The sequence below is a fragment of the Syngnathus scovelli genome, chromosome 4 (assembly GCF_024217435.2).
Source record: "Syngnathus scovelli strain Florida chromosome 4, RoL_Ssco_1.2, whole genome shotgun sequence".
Lineage (NCBI taxonomy): Eukaryota > Metazoa > Chordata > Actinopteri > Syngnathiformes > Syngnathidae > Syngnathus > Syngnathus scovelli.
This window is the reverse complement of record NC_090850.1, coordinates 4,026,101-4,048,281: the sequence shown is the minus strand read 5'-3', so window position 1 is coordinate 4,048,281 and position 22,181 is coordinate 4,026,101.

The window sequence follows — 22,181 nt, the reverse complement described above, 5'->3', positions numbered from 1 at the left end:
AAATGCGATTTAAGCAATAAAATTAAAAATGCACCTAAAACCTAAACCAAACGTTGCAGATGGTCATTTCTTCATGCGCAGTGGTCAACGCGGCACTCTCTAGCTGCCAAGAGCACTTTTTACTATGCGCACCCAACCAGAGTGACGGGAGGAGCACATTTCAGAAAACGTGCTCAGCTCGTCGAGAAAATGCGATTTAAGCAATAAAATTAAAAATGCACCTAAAACCTAAACCAAACGTTGCAGGTGGTTATTTCTTCATGCGCAGCAGTCAACGCGGCACTCTCTAGCTGCCAAGAGCACTTTTCACTATGCACACCCAACCAGAGTGACGGGAGGAGCACATTTCAGAAAACGTGCTCAGCTTGTCGAGAAAATGCGATTTAAGCAATAAAATTAAAAATGCACCTAAAACCTAAACCAAACGTTGCAGATGGTCATTTCTTCATGCGCAGTGGTCAACGTGGCACTCTCTAGCTGCCAAGAGCACTTTTTACTATGCGCACCCAACCAGAGTGACGGGAGGAGCACATTTCAGAAAACGTGCTCAGCTCGTCGAGAAAATGCGATTTAAGCAATAAAATTAAAAATGCACCTAAAACCTAAACCAAACGTTGCAGGTGGTTATTTCTTCATGCGCAGCAGTCAACGCGGCACTCTCTAGCTGCCAAGAGCACTTTTTACTATGCACACCCAACCAGAGTGACGGGAGGAGCACATTTCAGAAAACGTGCTCAGCTCGTCGAGAAAATGCGATTTAAGCAATAAAATTAAAAATGCACCTAAAACCTAAACCAAACGTTGCAGATGGTCATTTCTTCATGCGCAGTGGCCAACGCGGCACTCTCTAGCTGCCAAGAGCACTTTTTACTATGCGCACCCAACCAGAGTGACGGGAGGAGCACATTTCAGAAATCGTGCTCAGCTCGTCGAGAAAATGCGATTTAAGCAATAAAATTAAAAATGCACCTAAAACCTAAACCAAACGTTGCAGGTGGTTATTTCTTCTTGTGCAGTGGTCAACGCGGCACTCTCTAGCTGCCAAGAGCACTTTTTACTATGCGCACCCAACCAGAGTGACGGGAGGAGCACATTTCAGAAAACGTGCTCAGCTCGTCGAGAAAATGCGATTTAAGCAATAAAATTAAAAATGCACCTAAAACCTAAACCAAACGTTGCAGATGGTTATTTCTTCATGCGCAGCAGTCAACGCGGCACTCTCTAGCTGCCAAGAGCACTTTTTACTATGCGCACCCAACCAGAGTGACGGGAGGAGCACATTTCAGAAAACGTGCTCAGCTCGTCGAGAAAATGCGATTTAAGCAATAAAATTAAAAATGCACCTAAAACCTAAACCAAACGTCGCAGGTGGTTATTTCTTCATGCGCAGCGGTCAACGCGGCACTCTCTAGCTGCCAAGAGCACTTTTTACTATGCGCACCCAACCAGAGTGACGGGAGGAGCACATTTCAGAAAACGTGCTCAGCTCGTCGAGAAAATGCGATTTAAGCAATAAAATTAAAAATGCACCTAAAACCTAAAACAAACGTTGCACGTGGTTATTTCTTCATGCGCAGTGATCAACGCGGCACTCTCTAGCTGCCAAGAGCACTTTTTACTATGCGCACCCAACCAGAGTGACGTGAGGAGCACATTTCAGAAAACGTGCTCAGCTCGTCGAGAAAATGCGATTTAAGCAATCAAATTAAAAATGCACCCAAAACCTAAACCAAACGTTGCAGATGGTCATTTCTTCATGCGCAGTGGTCAACGCGGCACTCTCTAGCTGCCAAGAGCACTTTTTACTATGCGCACCCAACAAGAGTGACGGGAGGAGCACATTTCAGAAAACGTGCTCAGCTCGTCGAGAAAATGCGATTTAAGCAATAAAATAAAAAAATGCACCCACAACCTAAAACAAACGTTGCACGTGGTTATTTCTTCATGCGCAGTGGTCAACGCGGCACTCTCTAGCTGCCAAGAGCACTTTTTACTATGCGCACCCAACCAGAGTGACGGGAGGAGCACATTTCAGAAAACGTGCTCAGCTCGTCGAGAAAATGCGACTTAAGCAATAAAATTAAAAATGCACCTAAAACCTAAACCAAACGTTGCAGATGGTTATTTCTTCATGCGCAGTGGTCAACGCGGCACTCTCTAGCTGCCAAGAGCACTTTTTACTATGCGCACCCAACCAGAGTGACGGGAGGAGCACATTTCAGAAAACGTGCTCAGCTCGTCGAGAAAATGCGATTTAAGCAATAAAATTAAAAATGCACCCAAAACCTAAACCAAACGTTGCAGATGGTAATTTCTTCATGCGCAGTGGTCAACGCGGCACTCTCTAGCTGCCAAGAGCACTTTTTACTATGCGCACCCAACCAGAGTGACAGGAGGAGCACATTTCAGAAAACGTGCTCAGCTCGACGAGAAAATGCGATTTAAGCAATAAAATTAAAAATGCACCCAAAACCTAAACTAAACGTTGCAGGCGGTTATTTCTTCATGCGCAGTGGTCAACGCGGCACTCTCTAGCTGCCAAGAGCACTTTTTACTATGCGCACCCAACCAGAGTGACGGGAGGAGCACATTTCAGAAAACGTGCTCAGCTCGTCGAGAAAATGCGATTTAAGCAATAAAATTAAAAATGCACCCAAAACCTAAACCAAACGTTGCAGGTGTTTTTTTCTTCATGCGCAGTGGTCAACGCGGCACTCTCTAGCTGCCAAGAGCACTTTTTACTATGCGCACCCAACCAGAGTGACGGGAGGAGCACATTTCAGAAAACGTGCTCGGCTCGTCGAGAAAATGCGATTTAAGCAATAAAATTAAAAATGCACATAAAACCTAAACCAAACGTTGCAGATGGTCATTTCTTCATGCGCAGTGGTCAACGCGGCACTCTCGAGCTGCCAAGAGCACTTTTTACTATGCACACCCAACCAGAGTGACGGGAGGAGCACATTTCAGAAAACGTGCTCAGCTTGTCCAGAAAAAGCGATTTAAGCAATAAAATTAAAAATGCACCCAAAACCTAAACCAAACGTTGCAGGTGGTTATTTCTTTATGCGCAGTGGTCAACGCGGCACTCTCTAGCTGCCAAGAGCACTTTTTACTATGCACACCCAACCAGAGTGACGCGAGGAGCACATTTCAGAAAACGTGCTCAGCTCGTCGAGAAAATGCGATTTAAGCAATAAAATTAAAAATGCACCTAAAACCTAAACCAAACGCTGCAGATGGTCATTTCTTCATGCGCAGTGGTCAACGCGGCACTCTCTAGCTGCCAAGAGCACTTTTTACTATGCACACCCAACCAGAGTGACGGGAGGAGCACATTCCAGAAAACGTGCTCAGCTCGTCGAGAAAATGCGATTTAAGCAATAAAATTAAAAATGCACCCAAAACCTAAACCAAACGTTGCAGATGGTCATTTCTTCATGCGCAGTGGTCAACGCGGCACTCTCTAGCTGCCAAGAGCACTTTTTACTATGCACACCCAACCAGAGTGACGGGAGGAGCACATTTCAGAAAACGTGCTCAGCTCGTCGAGAAAATGCGATTTAAGCAATAAAATTAAAAATGCACCTAAAACCTAAACCAAACGTTGCAGGTGGTTATTTCTTCATGCGCAGTGGTCAACGCGGCACTCTCTAGCTGCCAAGAGCACTTTTTACTATGCGCACCCAACCAGAGTGACGGGAGGAGCACATTTCAGAAAACGTGCTCAGCTCGTCGAGAAAATGCGATTTAAGCAATAAAATTAAAAAAGGACCTAAAACCTAAACCAAACGTTGCAGGTGGTTATTTCTTCATGCGCAGTGGTCAACGCGGCACTCTCTAGCTGCCAAGAGCACTTTTTACTATGCGCACCCAACCAGAGTGACGGGAGGAGCACATTTCAGAAAACGTGCTCGGCTCGTCGAGAAAATGCGATTTAAGCAATAAAATTAAAAATGCACATAAAACCTAAACCAAACGTTGCAGGTGGTTATTTCCTCATGCGCAGTGGTCAACGCGGCACTCTCTAGCTGCCAAGAGCACTTTTTACTATGCGCACCCAACCAGAGTGACGGGAGGAGCACATTTCAGAAAATGTGCTCAGCTCGTCGAGAAAATGCGATTTAAGCAATAAAATTAAAAATGCACCCAAAACCTAAACCAAACGTTGCAGATGGTCATTTCTTAATGCGCAGTGGTCAACGCGGCACTCTCTAGCTGCCAAGAGCACTTTTTACTATGCGCACCCAACCAGAGTGACGGGAGGAGCAATTTTCAGAAAACGTGCTCAGCTCGTCGAGAAAATGCGATTTAAGCAATAAAATTAAAAATGCACCTAAAACCTAAACCAAACGTTGCAGGTGGTTATTTCTTCATGCGCAGTGGCCAACGGGGCACTCTCTAGCTGCCAAGAGCACTTTTTACTATGCGCACCCAACCAGAGTGACGGGAGGAGCACATTTCAGAAAACGTGCTCAGCTCGTCGAGAAAATGCGATTTAAGCAATAAAATTAAAAATGCACCTAAAACCTAAACCAAACGTTGCAGGTGGTTATTTCTTCATGTGCAGCAGTCAACGCGGCACTCTCTAGCTGCCAAGAGCACTTTTTACTATGCGCACCCGACCAGAGTGACGGGAGGAGCACATTTCAGAAAACGTGCTCAGCTCGTCGAGAAAATGCGATTTAAGCAATAAAATTAAAAATGCACCTAAAACCTAAACCAAACGTTGCAGGTGGTTATTTCTTCATGCGCAGTGGTCAACGCGGCACTCTCTAGCTGCCAAGAGCACTTTTTATTATGCGCACCCAACCAGAGTGACGGGAGGAGTACATTTCAGAAAACGTGCTCAGCTCGTCGAGAAAATGCGATTAAAGCAATAAAATTAAAAATGCACCTAAAACCTAAACCAAACGTTGCAGATGGTCATTTCTTCATGCGCAGTGGTCAACGCGGCACTCTCTAGCTGCCAAGAGCACTTTTTACTATGCGCACCCAACCAGAGTGACGGGAAGAGCACATTTCAGAAAACATGCTCAGCTCGTCGAGAAAATGCGATTTAAGCAATAAAATTAAAAATGCACCTAAAACCTAAACCAAACGTTGCAGGTGGTTATTTCTTCATGCGCAGTGGTCAACGCGGCACTCTCTAGCTGCCAAGAGCACTTTTTACTATGCGCACCCAACCAGAGTGACGGGAGGAGCACATTTCAGAAAACGTGCACAGCTCGTCGAGAACATGCGATTTAAGCAATAAAATTAAAAATGCACCCAAAACCTAAACCAAACGTTGCAGGTGGTTATTTCTTCATGCGCAGTGGTCAACGCGGCACTCTCTAGCTGCCAAGAGCACTCTTTTTACTATGCGCACCCAACCAGAGTGACGGGAGGAGCACATTTCAGAAAGCGTGCTCAGCTCGTCGAGAAAATGCGATTTAAGCAATAAAATTATACATGCACCTAAAACCTAAACCAAACGTTGCAGGTGGTTATTTCTTCATGCGCAGTGGTCAACGCGGCACTCTCTAGCTGCCAAGAGCACTTTTTACTATGCGCACCCAACCAGAGTGACGGGAGGAGCACATTTCAGAAAACGTGCTCAGCTCGTCGAGAAAATGCGATTTAAGCAATAAAATTAAAAATGCACCTAAAACCTAAACCAAACGTTGCAGGTGGTTATTTCTTCATGCGCAGTGGTCAACGGGGCACTCTCTAGCTGCCAAGAGCACTTTTTACTATGCGCACCCAACCAGAGTGACGGGAGGAGCACATTTCAGAAAACGTGCTCAGCTCGTCGAGAAAATGCGATTTAAGCAATAAAATTATAAATGCACCTAAAACCTAAACCAAACGTTACAAGTGGTTATTTCTTCATGCGCAGTGGTCAACGCGGCACTCTAGCTGCCAAGAGCACTTTTTACTATGCGCACCCAACCAGAGTGACGGGAGGAGCACATTCCAGAAAACGTGCTCAGCTCGTCGAGAAAATGCGATTTAAGCAATAAAATTAAAAATGCACCCAAAACCTAAACCAAACGTTGCAGATGGTCATTTCTTCATGCGCAGTGGTCAACGCGGCACTCTCTAGCTGCCAAGAGCACTTTTTACTATGCACACCCAACCAGAGTGACGGGAGGAGCACATTTCAGAAAACGTGCTCACCTCGTCGAGAAAATGAGATTTAAGCAATAAAATTAAAAATGCACCCAAAACCTAAACCCAAAGTTGCAGGTGGTTATTTCTTCATGCGCAGTGGTCAACGCGGCACTCTCTAGCTGCCAAGAGCACTTTTTACTATGCACACCCAAACAGAGTGACGGGAGGAGCACATTCCAGAAAACGTGCTCAGCTCGTCGAGAAAATGCAATTTAAGCAATAAAATTAAAAATGCACCCAAAACCTAAACCAAACGTTGCAGATGGTCATTTCTTCGCGCGCATTGGTCAACGCGGCACTCTCTAGCTGCCAAGAGCACTTTTTACTATGCACACCCAACCAGAGTGACGGGAGGAGCACATTTCAGAAAACGTGCTCAGCTAGTCGAGAAAATACGATTTAAGCAATAAAATTAAAAATGCACCCAAAACCTAAACCAAACGTTGCAGATGGTAATTTCTTCATGCGCAGTGGTCAACGCGGCACTCTCTAGTTGCCAAGAGCACTTTTTACTATGCGCACCCAACCAGAGTGACGGGAGGAGCACATTTCAGAAAACGTGCTCAGCTCGACGAGAAAATGCGATTTAAGCAATAAAATTAAAAATGCACCCACAACCTAAAACAAACGTTGCACGTGGTTATTTCTTCATGCGCAGTGGTCAACGCGGCACTCTCTAGCTGCCAAGAGCACTTTTTACTATGCGCACCCAACCAGAGTGACGGGAGGAACACATTTCAGAAAACGTGCTCAGCTCGTCGAGAAAATGCGATTTAAGCAATAAAATTAAAAATGCACCTAAAACCTAAACCAAACGTTGCGGGTGGTTATTTCTTCATGCGCAGTGGTCAACGCGGCACTCTCTAGCTGCCAAGAGCACTTTTTACTATGCGCACCCAACCAGAGTGACGGGAGGAGCACATTCCAGAAAACGTGCTCAGCTCGTCGAGAAAATGCGATTTAAGCAATAAAATTAAAAATGCACCTAAAACCTAAACCAAACGTTGCAGGTGGTTATTTCTTCATGCGCAGTGGTCAACGCGGCACTCTCTAGCTGCCAAGAGCACTTTTTACTATGCACACCCAAACAGAGTGACGGGAGGAGCACATTCCAGAAAACGTGCTCAGCTCGTCGAGAAAATGCAATTTAAGCAATAAAATTAAAAATGCACCCAAAACCTAAACCAAACGTTGCAGATGGTCATTTCTTCGTGCACATTGGTCAACGCGGCACGCTCTAGCTGCCAAGAGCACTTTTTACTATGCACACCCAACCAGAGTGACGCGAGGAGCACATTTCAGAAAACGTGCTCAGCTCGTCGAGAAAATGCGATTTAAGCAATAAAATTAAAAATGCACCTAAAACCTAAACCAAACGTTGCAGATGGTCATTTCTTCATGCGCAGTGGTCAACGCGGCACTCTCTAGCTGCCAAGAGCACTTTTTACTATGCGCACCCAACCAGAGTGACGGGAGGAGCACATTTCAGAAAACGTGCTCAGCTCGACGAGAAAATGCGATTTAAGCAATAAAATTAAAAATGCACCCAAAACCTAAACTAAACGTTGCAGGCGGTTATTTCTTCATGCGCAGTGGTCAACGCGGCACTCTCTAGCTGCCAAGACCACTTTTTACTACGCGCACCCAACCAGAGTGACGGGAGGAGCACATTTCAGAAAACGTGCTCAGCTCGTCGAGAAAATGCGATTTAAGCAATAAAATTAAAAATGCACCTAAAACCTAAACCAAACGTCGCAGGTGGTTATTTCTTCATGCGCAGCAGTCAACGCGGCACTCTCTAGCTGCCAAGAGCACTTTTTACTATGCGCACCCAACCAGAGTGACGGGAGGAGCACATTTCAGAAAACGTGCTCAGCTCGTCGAGAAAATGCGATTTAAGCAATCAAATTAAAAATGCACCTAAAACCTAAAACAAACGTTGCACGTGGTTATTTCTTCATGCGCAGTGATCAACGCGGCACTCTCTAGCTGCCAAGAGCACTTTTTACTATGCGCACCCAACCAGAGTGACGTGAGGAGCACATTTCAGAAAACGTGCTCAGCTCGTCGAGAAAATGCGATTTAAGCAATAAAATTAAAAATGCACCCAAAACCTAAACCAAATGTTGCAGATGGTCATTTCTTCATGCGCAGTGGTCAACGCGGCACTCTCTAGCTGCCAAGAGCACTTTTTACTATGCGCACCCAACAAGAGTGACGGGAGGAGCACATTTCAGAAAACGTGCTCAGCTCGTCGAGAAAATGCGATTTAAGCAATAAAATAAAAAATGCACCCACAACCTAAAACAAACGTTGCACGTGGTTATTTCTTCATGCGCAGTGGTCAACGCGGCACTCTCTAGCTGCCAAGAGCACTTTTTACTATGCGCACCCAACCAGAGTGACGGGAGGAGCACATTTCAGAAAACGTGCTCAGCTCGTCGAGAAAATGCGACTTAAGCAATAAAATTAAAAATGCACCCAAAACCTAAACCAAACGTTGCAGATGGTCATTTCTTCATGCGCAGTGGTCAACGCGGCACTCTCTAGCTGCCAAGAGCACTTTTTACTATGCGCACCCAACCAGAGTAACGGGAGGAGAACATTTCAGAAAACGTGCTCAGCTCGTCGAGAAAATGCGATTTAAGCAATAAAATTAAAAATGCACCCAAAACCTAAACCAAACGTTGCAGGTGGTTTTTGCTTCATGCGCAGTGGTCAACGCGGCACTCTCTAGCTGCCAAGAGCACTTTTTACTATGCACAACAACCAGAGTGACGGGAGGAGCACATTTCAGAAAACGTGCTCAGCTCGTCGAGAAAATGCGATTTAAGCAATAAAATTAAAAATGCACCTAAAACCTAAATCAAACGTTGCAGGTGGTTATTTCTTCATGCGCAGTGGTCAACGCGGCACTCTCTAGCTGCCAAGAGCACTTTTTACTATGCGCACCCAACCAGAGTGACGGGAGGAGCACATTTCAGAAAACGTGCTCGGCTCGTCGAGAAAATGCGATTTAAGCAATAAAATTAAAAATGCACATAAAACCTGAACCAAACGTTGCAGATGGTCATTTCTTCATGCGCAGTGGTCAACGCGGCACTCTCGAGCTGCCAAGAGCACTTTTTACTATGCACACCCAACCAGAGTGACGGGAGGAGCACATTTCAGAAAACGTGCTCAGCTTGTCCAGAAAAAGCGATTTAAGCAATAAAATTAAAAATGCACCCAAAACCTAAACCAAACGTTGCAGGTGGTTATTTCTTCATGCGCAGTGGTCAACGCGGCACTCTCTAGCTGCCAAGAGCACTTTTTACTATGCACACGCAAACAGAGTGACGGGAGGAGCACATTCCAGAAAACGTGCTCAGCTCGTCGAGAAAATGCAATTTAAGCAATAAAATTAAAAATGCACCCAAAACCTAAACCAAACGTTGCAGATGGTCATTTCTTCGTGCACATTGGTCAACGCGGCACTCTCTAGCTGCCAAGAGCACTTTTTACTATGCACACCCAACCAGAGTGACGCGAGGAGCACATTTCAGAAAACGTGCTCAGCTCGTCGAGAAAATGCGATTTAAGCAATAAAATTAAAAATGCACCTAAAACCTAAACCAAACGCTGCAGATGGTCATTTCTTCACGCGCAGTGGTCAACGCGGCACTCTCTAGCTGCCAAGAGCACTTTTTACTATGCACACCCAACCAGAGTGACGGGAGGAGCACATTCCAGAAAACGTGCTCAGCTCGTCGAGAAAATGCGATTTAAGCAATAAAATTAAAAATGCACCCAAAACCTAAACAAAACGTTGCAGATGGTCATTTCTTCATGCGCAGTGGTCAACGCGGCACTCTCTAGCTGCCAAGAGCACTTTTTACTATGCACACCCAACCAGAGTGACGGGAGGAGCACATTTCAGAAAACGTGCTCAGCTCGTCGAGAAAATGCGATTTAAGCAATAAAATTAAAAATGCACCTAAAACCTAAACCAAACGTTGCAGGTGGTTATTTCTTCATGCGCAGTGGTCAACGCGGCACTCTCTAGCTGCCAAGAGCACTTTTTACTATGCGCACCCAACCAGAGTGACGGGAGGAGCATATTTCAGAAAACGTGCTCAGCTCGTCGAGAAAATGCGATTTAAGCAATAAAATTAAAAATGCACCTAAAACCTAAACCAAACGCTGCAGATGGTTATTTCTTCATGCGCAGTGGTCAACGCGGCACTCTCTAGCTGCCAAGAGCACTTTTTACTATGCGCACCCAACCAGAGTGACGGGAGGAGCACATTTCAGAAAACGTGCTCAGCTCGTCGAGAAAATGCGATTTAAGCAATAAAATTAAAAATGCACCTAAAACCTAAACCAAACGTTGCAGGTGGTTATTTCTTCATGTGCAGCAGTCAACGCGGCACTCTCTAGCTGCCAAGAGCACTTTTTACTATGCGCACCCGACCAGAGTGACGGGAGGAGCACATTTCAGAAAACGTGCTCAGCTCGTCGAGAAAATGCGATTTAAGCAATAAAATTAAAAATGCACCTAAAACCTAAACCAAACGTTGCAGGTGGTTATTTCTTCATGCGCAGTGGTCAACGCGGCACTCTCTAGCTGCCAAGAGCACTTTTTATTATGCACACCCAACCAGAGTGACGGGAGGAGTACATTTCAGAAAACGTGCTCAGCTCGTCGAGAAAATGCGATTAAAGCAATAAAATTAAAAATGCACCTAAAACCTAAACCAAACGTTGCAGATGGTCATTTCTTCATGCGCAGTTGTCAACGCGGCACTCTCTAGCTGCCAAGAGCACTTTTTACTATGCGCACCCAACCAGAGTGACGGGAAGAGCACATTTCAGAAAACATGCTCAGCTCGTCGAGAAAATGCGATTTAAGCAATAAAATTAAAAATGCACCTAAAACCTAAACGGAACGTTGCAGGTGGTTATTTCTTCATGCGCAGTGGTCAACGCGGCACTCTCTAGCTGCCAAGAGCACTTTTTACTATGCGCACCCAACCAGAGTGACGGGAGGAGCACATTTCAGAAAACGTGCACAGCTCGTCGAGAACATGCGATTTAAGCAATAAAATTAAAAATGCACCCAAAACCTAAACCAAACGTTGCAGGTGGTTATTTCTTCATGCGCAGTGGTCAACGCGGCACTCTCTAGCTGCCAAGAGCACTCTTTTTACTATGCGCACCCAACCAGAGTGACGGGAGGAGCACATTTCAGAAAACGTGCTCAGCTCGTCGAGAAAATGCGATTTAAGCAATAAAATTATACATGCACCTAAAACCTAAACCAAACGTTGCAGGTGGTTATTTCTTCATGCGCAGTGGTCAACGCGGCACTCTCTAGCTGCCAAGAGCACTTTTTACTATGCGCACCCAACCAGAGTGACGGGAGGAGCACATTTCAGAAAACGTGCTCAGCTCGTCGAGAAAATGCGATTTAAGCAATAAAATTAAAAATGCACCTAAAACCTAAACCAAACGTTGCAGATGGTCATTTCTTCATGCGCAGTGGTCAACGCGGCACTCTCTAGCTGCCAAGAGCACTTTTTACTATGCGCACCCAACCAGAGTGACGGGAGGAGCACATTTCAGAAAACGTGCTCAGCTCGTCCAGAAAATGCGATTTAAGCAATAAAATTAAAAATGCACCCAAAACCTAAACCAAACGTTGCAGGTGGTTATTTCTTCATGCGCAGTGGTCAACGCGGCACTCTCTAGCTGCCAAGAGCACTTTTTACTATGCGCACCCAACCAGAGTGACGGGAGGAGCACATTTCAGAAAACGTGCTCAGCTCGACGAGAAAATGCGATTTAAGCAATAAAATTAAAAATGCACCCAAAACCTAAACCAAACGTTGCAGGTGGTTATTTCTTCATGCGCAGTGGTCAACGCGGCACTCTCTAGCTGCCAAGAGCACTTTTTACTATGCGCACCCAACCAGAGTGACGGGAGGAGCACATTTCAGAAAACGTGCACAGCTCGTCGAGAACATGCGATTTAAGCAATAAAATTAAAAATGCACCCAAAACCTAAACCAAACGTTGCAGGTGGTTATTTCTTCATGCGCAGTGGCCAACGCGGCACTCTCTAGCTGCCAAGAGCACTCTTTTTACTATGCGCACCCAACCAGAGTGACGGGAGGAGCACATTTCAGAAAACGTGCTCAGCTCGTCGAGAAAATGCGATTTAAGCAATAAAATTATACATGCACCTAAAACCTAAACCAAACGTTGCAGGTGGTTATTTCTTCATGCGCAGTGGTCAACGCGGCACTCTCTAGCTGCCAAGAGCACTTTTTACTATGCACACCCAACCAGAGTGACGGGAGGAGCACATTTCAGAAAACGTGCTCAGCTCGTCGAGAAAATGCGATTTAAGCAATAAAATTAAAAATGCACCTAAAACCTAAACCAAACGTTGCAGGTGGTTATTTCTTCATGCGCAGTGGTCAACGGGGCACTCTCTAGCTGCCAAGAGCACTTTTTACTATGCGCACCCAACCAGAGTGACGGGAGGAGCACATTTCAGAAAACGTGCTCAGCTCGACGAGAAAATGCGATTTAAGCAATAAAATTAAAAATGCACCTAAAACCTAAACCAAACGTTGCAGGTGGTTATTTCTTCATGTGCAGTGGTCAACGCGGCACTCTCGAGCTGCCAAGAGCACTTTTTACTATGCACACCCAACCAGAGTGACGGGAGGAGCACATTTCAGAAAACGTGCTCAGCTCGTCGAGAAAATGCGATTTAAGCAATAAAATTAAAAATGCACCTAAAACCTAAACCAAACGTTGCAGGTGGTTATTTCTTCATGCGCAGTGGTCAACGCGGCACTCTCGAGCTGCCAAGAGCACTTTTTACTATGCACACCCAACCAGAGTGACGGGAGGAGCACATTTCAGAAAACGTGCTCAGCTCGTCGAGAAAATGCGATTTAAGGAATAAAATTAAAAATGCACCCAAAACCTAAACCAAACGTTGCAGATGGTCATTTCTTCATGCGCAGTGGTCAACGCGGCACTCTCTAGCTGCCAAGAGCACTTTTTACTATGCGCACCCAACCAGAGTGACGGGGGGAGCACATTTCAGAAAACGTGCTCAGCTCGACGAGAAAATGCGATTTAAGCAATAAAATTTAAAATGCACCCAAAACCTAAACCAAACGTTGCAGGTGGTTATTTCTTCATGCGCAGTGGTCAACGCGGCACTCTCTAGCTGCCAAGAGCACTTTTTACTATGCGCACCCAACCAGAGTGACGGGAGGAGCACATTTCAGAAAACGTGCACAGCTCGTCGAGAACATGCGATTTAAGCAATAAAATTAAAAATGCACCCAAAACCTAAACCAAACGTTGCAGGTGGTTATTTCTTCATGCGCAGTGGTCAACGCGGCACTCTCTAGCTGCCAAGAGCACTCTTTTTACTATGCGCACCCAACCAGAGTGACGGGAGGAGCACATTTCAGAAAACGTGCTCAGCTCGTCGAGAAAATGCGATTTAAGCAATAAAATTATACATGCACCTAAAACCTAAACCAAACGTTGCAGGTGGTTATTTCTTCATGCGCAGTGGTCAACGCGGCACTCTCTAGCTGCCAAGAGCACTTTTTACTATGCACACCCAACCAGAGTGACGGGAGGAGCACATTTCAGAAAACGTGCTCAGCTCGTCGAGAAAATGCGATTTAAGCAATAAAATTAAAAATGCACCTAAAACCTAAACCAAACGTTGCAGGTGGTTATTTCTTCATGCGCAGTGGTCAACGCGGCACTCTCTAGCTGCCAAGAGCACTTTTTACTATGCGCACCCAACCAGAGTGACGGGAGGAGCACATTTCAGAAAACGTGCTCAGCTCGTCGAGAAAATGCGATTTAAGCAATAAAATTATAAATGCACCTAAAACCTAAACCAAACGTTACAAGTGGTTATTTCTTCATGCGCAGTGGTCAACGCGGCACTCTAGCTGCCAAGAGCACTTTTTACTATGCGCACCCAACCAGAGTGACGGGAGGAGCACATTCCAGAAAACGTGCTCAGCTCGTCGAGAAAATGCGATTTAAGCAATAAAATTAAAAATGCACCCAAAACCTAAACCAAACGTTGCAGATGGTCATTTCTTCATGCGCAGTGGTCAACGCGGCACTCTCTAGCTGCCAAGAGCACTTTTTACTATGCACACCCAACCAGAGTGACGGGAGGAGCACATTTCAGAAAACGTGCTCAGCTCGTCGAGAAAATGCGATTTAAGCAATAAAATTAAAAATGCACCTAAAACCTAAACCAAACGTTGCAGGTGGTTATTTCTTCATGCGCAGTGGTCAACGCGGCACTCTCTAGCTGCCAAGAGCACTTTTTACTATGCGCACCCAACCAGAGTGACGGGAGGAGCACATTTCAGAAAACGTGCTCAGCTCGTCGAGAAAATGCGATTTAAGCAATAAAATTAAAAATGCACCTAAAACCTAAACCAAACGTTGCAGGTGGTTATTTCTTCATGCGCAGTGGTCAACGCGGCACTCTCTAGCTGCCAAGAGCACTTTTTACTATGCGCACCCAACCAGAGTGACGGGAGGAGCACATTTCAGAAAACGTGCTCAGCTCGTCGAGAAAATGCGATTCAAGCAATAAAATTAGAAATGCACCTAAAACCTAAACCAAACGTTGCAGGTGGTTATTTCTTCATGCGCAGTGGTCAACGCGGCACTCTCTAGCTGCCAAGAGCACTTTTTACTATGCGCACCCAACCAGAGTGACGGGAGGAGCACATTTCAGAAAACGTGCTCAGCTCGTCGAGAAAATGCGATTTAAGCAATAAAATTAAAAATGCACCTAAAACCTAAACCAAACGCTGCAGATGGTTATTTCTTCATGCGCAGTGGTCAACGCGGCACTCTCTAGCTGCCAAGAGCACTTTTTACTATGCGCACCCAACCAGAGTGACGGGAGGAGTATATTTCAGAAAACGTGCTCAGCTCGTCGAGAAAATGCGATTTAAGCAATAAAATTAAAAATGCACCCAAAACCTAAACCAAACGTTGCAGATGGTCATTTCTTCATGCGCAGTGGTCAACGCGGCACTCTCTAGCTTCCAAGAGCACTTTTTACTATGCGCACCCAACCAGAGTGACGGGAGGAGCACATTTCAGAAAACGTGCTCAGCTCGTCGAGAAAATGCGATTTAAGCAATAAAATTAAAAATGCACCCAAAACCTAAACCAAACGTTGCAGATGGTCATTTCTTCATGCGCAGTGGTCAACGCGGCACTCTCTAGCTTCCAAGAGCACTTTTTACTATGCGCACCCAACCAGAGTGACGGGAGGAGCACATTTCAGAAAACGTGCTCAGCTCGTCGAGAAAATGCGATTTAAGCAATAAAAATAAAAATGCACCTAAAACCTAAAACAAACGTTGCACGTGGTTATTTCTTCATGCGCAGTGGTCAACGTGGCACTCTCTAGCTGCCAAGAGCACTTTTTACTATGCGCACCCAACCAAAGTGACGGGAGGAGCACATTTCAGAAAACGTGCTCAGCTCGTCGAGAAAATGCGATTTAAGCAATAAAATTAAAAATGCACCTAAAACCTAAACCAAACGTTGCAGATGGTCATTTCTTCATGCGCAGTGGTCAAAGCGGCACTCTCTAGCTGCCAAGAGCACTTTTTACTATGCGCACCCAACCAGAGTGACGGGAGGAGCACATTTCAGAAAACGTGCTCAGCTCGTCCAGAAAATGCGATTTAAGCAATAAAATTAAAAATGCACCCAAAACCTAAACCAAACGTTGCAGGTGGTTATTTCTTCATGCGCAGTGGTCAACGCGGCACTCTCTAGCTGCCAAGAGCACTTTTTACTATGCGCACGCAACCAGAGTGACGGGAGGAGTACATTTCAGAAAACGTGCTCAGCTCGTCGAGAAAATGCGATTTAAGCAATAAAATTAAAAATGCACCTAAAACCTAAAACAAACGTTGCACGTGGTTATTTCTTCATGCGCAGTGGTCAACGTGGCACTCTCTAGCTGCCAAGAGCACTTTTTACTATGCGCACCCAACCAGAGTGACGGGAGGAGCACATTTCAGAAAACGTGCTCAGCTCGTCGAGAAAATGCGATTTAAACAATAAAATTAAAAATGCACCTAAAACCTAAACCAAACGTTGCAGGTGGTTATTTCTTCATGCGCAGCGGTCAACGCGGCACTATCTAGCTGCCAAGAGCACTTTTTACTATGCGCACCCAACCAGAGTGACGGGAGGAGCACATTTCAGAAAACGTGCTCAGCTCGTCGAGAAAATGCGATTTAAGCAATAAAATTAAAAATGCACCTAAAACCTAAACCAAACGTTGCAGGTGGTTATTTCTTCATGCGCAGTGGTAAACGCGGCACTCTCTAGCTGCCAAGAGCACTTTTTACTATGCGCAGCCAACCAGAGTGACGGGAGGAGCACATTTCAGAAAACGTGCTCAGCTCGACGAGAAAATGCGATTTAAGCAATAAAATTAAAAATGCACCTAAAACCTAAACCAAACGTTGCAGGTGGTTATTTCTTCGTGCGCAGCAGTCAACGCGGCACTCTCTAGCTGCCAAGAGCACTTTTTACTGTGTGCACCCAACCAGAGTGACGGGAGGAGCACGTTTCGGAAAACGTGCTCAGCTCGTCGAGAAAATGCGATTTAAGCAATAAAAATAAAAATGCACCTAAAACCTAAAACAAACGTTGCACGTGGTTATTTCTTCATGCGCAGTGGTCAACGTGGCACTCTCTAGCTGCCAAGAGCACTTTTTACTATGCGCACCCAACCAGATTGACGGGAGGAGCACATTTCAGAAAACGTGCTCAGCTCGTCGAGAAAATGCGATTTAAGCAATAAAATTAAAATTGCACTTAAAACCTAAACCAAACTTGCAGGTGGTTATTTCTTCATGTGCAGTGGTCAACGCGGCACTCTCTAGCTGCCAAGAGCACTTTTTACTATGCGCACCCAACCAGAGTGACGGGAGGAGCACATTTCAGAAAACGTGCTCAGCTCGTCGAGAAAATGCGATTTAAGCAATAAAATTAAAAATGCACCTAAAACCTAAACCAAACGTTGCAGGTGGTTATTTCTTCATGCGCAGTGGTCAACGCGGCACTCTCTAGCTGCCAAGAGCACGTTTTACTATGCGCACCCAACCAGAGTGACGGGAGGAGCACATTTCAGAAAACGTGCTCAGCTCGTCGAGAAAATGCGATTCAAGCAATAAAATTAAAAATGCACCCAAAACCTAAACCAAACGTTGCAGGTGGTTATTTCTTCATGCGCAGTGGTCAACGCGGCACTCTCTAGCTGCCAAGAGCACTTTTTACTATGCGCACCCAACCAGAGTGACGGGAGGAGCACATTTCAGAAAACGTGCTCAGCTCGTCGAGAAAATGCGATTTAAGCAATAAAATTAAAAATGCACCTAAAACCTAAACCAAACGTTTGGGGTGGTTATTTCTTCATGTGCAGCAGTCAACGCGGCACTCTCTAGCTGCCAAGAGCACTTTTTACTATGCGCACCCGACCAGAGTGACGGGAGCAGCACATTTCAGAAAACGTGCTCAGCTCGTCGAGGAAATGCGATTTAAGCAATAAAATTAAAAATGCACATAAAACCTAAACCAAACGTTGCAGGTGGTTATTTCTTCATGCGCAGTGGTCAACGCGGCACTCTCTAGCTGCCAAGAGCACTTTTTACTATGCGCACCCAACCAGAGTGACGGGAGGAGCACATTTCAGAAAACGTGCTCAGCTCGTCGAGAAAATGCGATTAATGCAATAAAATTAAAAATGCACCTAAAACCTAAACCAAGCGTTGCAGATGGTCATTTCTTCATGCGCAGTGGTCAACGCGGCACTCTCTAGCTGCCAAGAGCACTTTTTACTATGCGCACCCAACCAGAGTGACGGGAGGAGCACATTTCAGAAAACGTGCTCAGCTCGTCGAGAAAATGCAATTTAAACAATAAAATTAAAAATGCACCTAAAACCTAAACCAAACGTTGCAGGTGGTTATTTCTTCATGCGCAGCGGTCAACGCGGCACTATCTAGCTGCCAAGAGCACTTTTTACTATGCGCACCCAACCAGAGTGACGGGAGGAGCACATTTCAGAAAACGTGCTCAGCTCGTCGAGAAAATGCGATTTAAGCAATAAAATTAAAAATGCACCTAAAACCTAAACCAAACGTTGCAGGTGGTTATTTCTTCATGCGCAGTGGTAAACGCGGCACTCTCTAGCAGCCAAGAGCACTTTTTACTATGCGCACCCAACCAGAGTGACGGGAGGAGCACATTTCAGATAACGTGCTCAGCTCGTCGAGAAAATGCAATTAAAGCAATAAAATTAAAAATGCACCTAAAACCTAAACCAAACGTTGCAGATGGTCATTTCTTCATGCGCAGTGGTCAACGCGGCACTCTCTAGCTGCCAAGAGCACTTTTTATTATGCGCACCCAACCAGAGTGACGGGAGGAGCACATTTCAGAAAATGTGCTCAGCTCGTCGAGAAAATGCGATTTAAGCAATAAAATTAAAAATGCACCCAAAACCTAAACCAAACGTTGCAGATGGTCATTTCTTCATGCGCAGTGGTCAACGCGGCACTCTCTAGCTGCCAAGAGCACTTTTTACTATGCGCACCCAACCAGAGTGACGGGAGGAGCACATTTCAGAAAACGTGCTCAGCTCGTCGAGAAAATGCGATTTAAGCAATAAAATTAAAAATGCACCCAAAACCTAAACCAAACGTTGCAGGTGGTTATTTCTTCATGCGCAGTGGCCAACGCGGCACTCTCTAGCTGCCAAGAGCACTTTTTACTATGCGCACCCAACCAGAGTGACGGGAGGAGCAGATTTCAGAAAACGTGCTCAGCTCGTCGAGAAAATGCGATTTAAGCAATAAAATTAAAAATGCACCTAAAACCTAAACCAAACGTTGCAGGTGGTTATTTCTTCTTGGACAGTGGTCAACGCGGCACTCTCTAGCTGCCAAGAGCACTTTTTACTATGCGCACCCAACCAGAGTGACGGGAGGAGCACATTTCAGAAAACGTGCTCAGCTCGTCGAGAAAATGCGATTTAAGCAATAAAATTAAAAATGCACCTAAAACCTAAACCAAACGTTGCAGGTGGTTATTTCTTCATGCGCAGTGGTCAACGCGGCACTCTCTAGCTGCCAAGAGCACTTTTTACTATGCGCACCCAACCAGAGTGACGAGTGGAGCACATTTCAGAAAACGTGCTCAGCTCGTCGAGAAAATGCGATTTAAGCAATAAAATTAAAAATGCACCCAAAACCTAAACCAAACGTTGCAGATGGTCATTTCTTCATGCCCAGTGGTCAACGCGGCACTCTCTAGCTGCCAAGAGCACTTTTTACTATGCGCACCCAACCAGAGTGACGGGAGGAGCACATTTCAGAAAACGTGCTCAGCTCGTCGAGAAAATGCTATTTAAGCAATAAAATTAAAAATGCACCTAAAACCTAAACCTAACGTTGCAGGTGGTTATTTCTTCATGCGCAGTGGTCAACGCGGCACTCTCTAGCTGCCAAGAGCACTTATTACTATGCGTACCCAACCAGAGTGACGGGAGGAGCACATTTCAGAAAACGTGCTCAGCTCGTCGAGAAAATGCGATTTAAGCAATAAAATTAAAAATGCACCTAAAACCTAAACCAAACGTTGCAGATGGGCATTTCTTCATGCGCAGTGGTCAACGCGGCACTCTCTAGCTGCCAAGAGCACTTTTTACTATGCGCACCCAACCAGAGTGACGGGAGGAGCACATTTCAGAAAACGTGCTCAGCTCGTCGAGAAAATGCGATTTAAGCAATAAAATTAAAAATGCACCTAAAACCTAAACCAAACGTTGCAAATGGTCATTTCTTCATGCGCAGTGGTCAACGCGGCACTCTCTAGCTGCCAAGAGCACTTTTTACTATGCGCACCCAACCAGAGTGACGGGAGGAGCACATTTCAGAAAACGTGATCAGCTCGTCGAGAAAATGCGATTTAAGCAATAAAATTAAAAATGCACCTAAAACCTAAACCAAACGTTGCAGGTGGTTATTTCTTCATGCGCAGTGGTCAACGCGGCACTCTCTAGCTGCCAAGAGCACTTTTTACTATGCGCACCCAACCAGAGTGACGGGAGGAGCACATTTCAGAAAACGTGCTCAGCTCGTCGAGAAAATGCAATTTAAGCAATAAAATTAAAAATGCACCTAAAACCTAAACCAACTTGCAGGTGGTTATTTCTTCATGTGCAGTGGTCAACGCGGCACTCTCTAGCTGCCAAGAGCACTTTTTACTATGCGCACCCAACCAGAGTGACGGGAGGAGCACATTTCAGAAAACGTGCTCAGCTCGTCGAGAAAATACGATTTAAGCACTAAAATTAAAAATGCACCTAAAACCTAAACCAAACGTTGCAGGTGGTTATTTTTTTCATGCGCAGTGGTCAACGCGGCACTCTCTAGCTGCCAAGAGCACTTTTTACTATGCGCACCCAACCAGAGTGACGGGAGGAGCACATTTCAGAAAACGTGCTCAGCTCGTCGAGAAAATGCGATTTAAGCAATAAAATTAAAAATGCACCCAAAACCTAAACCAAACGTTGCAGATGGTCATTTTTTCATGCGCAGTGGTCAACGCGGCACTCTCTAGCTGCCAAGAGCACTTTTTACTATGCGCACCCAACCAGAGTGACGGGAGGACCACATTTCAGAAAACGTGCTCAGCTCGTCCAGAAAATGCGATTTAAGCAATACAATTAAAAATGCACCCAAAACCTAAACAAAACGTTGCAGGTGGTTATTTCTTCATGCGCAGTGGTCAACGCGGCACTCTCTAGCTGCCAAGAGCACTTTTTACTATGCGCACCCAACCAGAGTGACGGGAGGAGCACATTTCAGAAAACGTGCTCAGCTCGTCGAGAAAATGCGATTTAAGCAATAAAATTAAAAATGCACCCAAAACCTAAACCAAACGTTGCAGATGGTCATTTCTTCATGCGCAGTGGTCAACGCGGCATTCTCTAGCTGCCAAGAGCACTTTTTACTATGCGCACCCAACCAGAGTGACGGGAGGAGCACATTTCAGAAAACGTGCTCAGCTCGTCGAGAAAATGCGATTTAAGCAATAAAATTAAAAATGCACCTAAAACCTAAACCAAACGTTGCAGGTGGTTATTTCTTCATGCGCAGTGGTCAACGCGGCACTCTCTAGCTGCCAAGAGCACTTTTTACTATGCGCACCCAACCAGAGTGACGGGAGGAGCACATTTCAGAAAACGTGCTCAGCTCGTCGAGAAAATGCGATTTAAGCAATAAAAATAAAAATGCACCTAAAACCTAAACCAAACGTTGCAGGTGGTTATTTCTTCTTGGGCAGTGGTCAACGCGGCACTCTCTAGCTGCCAAGAGCACTTTTTACTATGCGCACCCAACCAGAGTGACGGGAGGAGCACATTTCAGAAAACGTGCTCAGCTCGTCGAGAAAATGCGATTTAAGCAATAAAATTAAAAATGCACATAAAACCTAAACCAAACGTTGCAGGTGGTTATTTCTCCATGCGCAGTGGTCAACGCGGCACTCTCTAGCTGCCAAGAGCACTTTTTACTATGCGCACCCAACCAGAGTGACGAGTGGAGCACATTTCAGAAAACGTGCTCAGCTTGTCCAGAAAATGCGATTTAAGCAATAAAATTAAAAATGCACCCAAAACCTAAACCAAACGTTGCAGGTGGTTATTTCTTCATGCGCAGTGGTCAACGCGGCACTCTCTAGCTGCCAAGAGCACTTTTTACTATGCGCACCCAACCAGAGTGACGGGAGGAGCACATTTCAGAAAATGTGCTCAGCTCGTCGAGAAAATGCGATTTAAGCAATAAAATTAAAAATGCACCCAAAACCTAAACCAAACGTTGCAGATGGTCATTTCTTCATGCGCAGTGGTCAACGCGGCACTCTCTAGCTGCCAAGAG